The sequence below is a fragment of the Heterocephalus glaber genome, unplaced genomic scaffold (assembly GCF_053883595.1).
Source record: "Heterocephalus glaber isolate CG9 unplaced genomic scaffold, H.glaber_assembly_v1.0 deba00001221, whole genome shotgun sequence".
NCBI classification, from domain to species: Eukaryota; Metazoa; Chordata; class Mammalia; order Rodentia; family Bathyergidae; genus Heterocephalus; species Heterocephalus glaber.
The window spans coordinates 68,387-72,451 of record NW_028258217.1 but is presented as its reverse complement, the minus strand read 5'-3'; positions in this window follow the sequence as shown (position 1 = coordinate 72,451).

Sequence of the window (4,065 nt, the reverse complement as noted above, 5' to 3'; positions counted from 1 at the left end):
TTCTTGAGATTATAATGTGCTTCCTGTTTTCATCATTTGAAAATAATCATCATTTATTTAAAAAGCCTGGGGGATCACTGTTTGAGTTATATGTAGAAGTATTAGAGAAACAAAGGATCCAAATACCTGCAAGTTTTGTAATATTTTAGTAAAGGCCAGGTAGGATTCAGGAGCCTATCTGGAGAGGTTGGATATGAATAGAATAATTTACCTCTGTAACATCTTGGGAATCAAAGGATTCTAACAGAATAATTTGATAAAAAATATATTTTGATTGGTAAAAAAGGGCCTTACACGTCAAGAAAATTCTAAAATTGCTACCCTGAGAAAAGAAAGAGGTATATCCACTATGCGGAGGATCTAACATTCACACTTCACCTGTACCTCCTTCAGACACAACTCAAGATGCAACTTTACCCTGGCTCTCCTGGCTTCTCCTGTACTCTGAGTCCCACCTCCTACCTAGTACCCTTGTTTTTTGTAGTTTCTTTCTATTGTACCCCTTCTCCAGACTCTCTTCCTATGTCTACACCAATCTTTCCCATATACAGTCCTGTTGAGTAGGAATTTTTCACAGTGTTTTACAACATATTTGGAGACAATGACTAGCCTTGCTGACTTCTGACTTAGTCAACATTAGGTTTGTTTTATCTAATTAAAAAAGCTTTCCTAATCCTCACAAGTAAATTGGTAAATTTGTTCCAGAAATGTCTTCTTAGGAGCAAAGGATGCTAAAACTTGGTTGGAAAAATGGGAGTGAATTGATTATCAATGTAATGACATTGAATCAAAATGTGTCCAAAGAGAGCTGTAAAAAGATTATAAAAATAGAAAAATACTTTCTGCATACAAAGGAAAAGAATGTCTTACTCTTAGAGACTATCTCACTAACACTTTCATAAATTATCCTGGTCCAATAAGGGAGAATATATTACTACTGTTCAACTCAACTTAATTGTTGATTGTCATAAATTTGAGATGGTAGACTTAATAAGAACTACAAAGGTTCTAAGATGATAAACTTCCTTCTCCACAATGTTCTTCTGAGCATTTTGAAGATACTTTGACCAAAAAAAAATCCTCCAGATTAACCCCTTAGATAAATCTAAGAACAAGTACTTATCTACAATTACTTTTGGAAAGAAAAAATAAATAAATTAATAACAGAAGCAACAAACACATACCTGTTATTATGGGCAATGGATATAAAAAGAACAATTGTTCTGCATTAGTTTGAAAGATAAAATACAGACAGAAATAAAATAAACCTTTGTCAGATGATGGAAATGTTTGGTTAAAATTGTCCTTCACAAAATAAGAGGATTATACACAATGGTAAAAACCAGAACATGTCATGTCTAATTAGTGCTCCGGTTACTAAGCACTGTCAAGTAGGCACAGATAGGAAAAGAAATATCTGTTTAAATAGTTATTTTGCTCCTTAATGATTTTTGGTGTTTTGGAAACAACATAGCTTTTTTTTTTCTTTCTTGTACTGGGGATTGAATTCGGGATCTTGCACTTGCCAGGCAAGCAGTGGAAACACTGCTAAATCCCTCTCCCCAGCAACATAGAGTTTTGACTGGAAGTGGTGCTACTGGTAAGCATAACAACCATATCAAAACCCAGCTAAATTTCTTGCTTTTTGGATATAATAATTATACTAAGTTATATTATATTATTTAGACTGAATTAAGGAATTAGTTATATGAAGATTAAATCACATACTAAAAAGCACACTGGACAATCAAAAAATATTATCTTAGCAAATTAAAATACAAACTGTGCTACTTTATAAAACAATAGATTCTCCAGTGAGTTCAAAAATGAAAAGTCAAAACTAAATTTTACTGCTGTCGACAAGTCTTCCCTCAATGCCAGCATCAGACAGCCAACTCTGGGAATTCGGTGAGGAAACAACTATGTTCAAATCATATTTTTTGTTTTACCCAGAAGATTTCTGGTGGTACTAATATAATTTGTCCATCAGAGTGTATGAAAATGTTATATGCTATAACTCACTGTGGATAGGGACGGTTCATAACTATCTTAAATGGATTTTTTCAGAAAAATTTTAATGAGATTGCCCCCAAGAGTCTATTTTATGTAACTTAAGGCCATAATCCTAAGAAAATTTAAAATTGAGATAAACATATAAGTTAAAATTTTGTTTTATTAGATTATCTAGAAATAATGCTTATTCCAGCTCTCCCTTTGTTATGGTCAGAGATATGTTACTACCATTTTCTGCTTTCTCATTGTCTGTTCTTGCTCCTTCTAGTCTTTCTCTAAGCTCTGTAAAAATAAAACTCATCTGATAATGAAAAAATGCTTTATCCCTTATATTTTCAACTTAGAGAAGACTATGCTCTATGATTGAAGAGTACCTAAGGAACTGTGTCAACCAGAAGCTTCATTACCTCAACATTCATTCTACCTAAAGTAGAATGAATGGCTCATTAAAATTCTCTCTCTTGAAACTGTCAAAATTGTCTGGGAAACTTTAGTCCAAATGCTTTGCTATTAGTGTTCATGACCATTAGATCTAGCCTAATAGGAATTCATAAACTATCCCCATAGAGTCTTAATTCTGGCTAATCGTAACACTGAGACTAACTGAACTCCTTGATGTTATTGGTTAACAGACATATGTGACCAAGCATTGTGGAGATTTAATGTACTTTTCTTAAGTTTATGATTGTGAGTCTCAGGTGGCTTTTTCCAAAGATAAATGACATGTGACCTGATTTTCTTGGGACAGTTCTGGTTTGTATTTGCTGTCCTCATCCTCAAAAAGGAAAGGAATTCCTTCTTAGCACAGAGACCCGATTTCAGAAAATGACAACAAGATAAAACAACTTCTGAATCTCTTAGGACATTACAGCTTATTAGAACATCAAATAACTTCCCACTATTAACCCCAAACACTGCAGCAAAGTACATGGAATCTTCAATATACACAGAATCATTCATTCATTATTTTTATCTCAAAAATTTAAAAAGGATTTCATGTCATTACTAAATGCAACAGCCTTAATCATGAGCTTTAAAAAAATAATTGTGGTGAAATTCATATAAAATTTAGCCACTCTTTCCATTTTAAAGGGTATAGTTCAACAGTGTTAAGTACATTCACATTTTTATTCAGTCAATATCCAGAACTTTTTAATATTAAAAAACTAAAACTCTGTACCCATCAACAATTCCCTATTTCTTTCTCCCCCTTGCTTCTTGGCAACCATGTTTCTTCTTTCTATCTCCATAGGATGACTCCTCTAAATATCTCATGAGAGTGAAATCATACATCTATGTTGTAGTATGTGTCATTTCCCTCATTTTTAATGCTAATATTCCATTGTATGTATTTATACTCATTTTGCTTATTCATTCCTCCATCAAAGGATAGCAAGTGTAAGCCAGGATTGTCTCAAGAAAATCAAGCTATGTGTCTCCACACCAAGACACTAAGAAACATCCTGGTATTTGTTACTACCTAATACAATATCTAATCCCATTTAAAAATCACTCCTTTGCTTATAATTTGCTAAGAAAAAATGACTCAATATAATCTCTGTATCATTGAGGATCCTGCCGATGAATTACATTTTTCTTCTAGCTATGAGAAATATCAAACTAGATATTATCTGGAACCCCACACTTCCTAGTAGCCTAACTTTTGTTCCTCTTCCCTATACCTATTAGGACTTACTTTGGATCCTTGCTATTTCTCAGATGAACTAGCCGTATATGGACTATGTCCCCATGCCTGTAATCTGTCATTCACATTATTGTCATTGTGATTTTCCTGAAAAAAGAAATCTGACCAGAGCATACCTCTCTTAAACACACTTCCAGACTTCACACCTGAGTTGAAGACTAGCTTTATTTTGAAACTAAAACACCTCATTTGTGATGCCAGGAATCTTTCCAGTATCTTCCATCAGCTCCTATTCTGTCCAACTGCAATACAAGTCAACCACACTCAAATGCATTATATAGCCTGAATGAGTCCTATTCTACCTTTCAAACTTTTATGCCTTAGAAAAGCTGTTTCTCTCTTCAGTT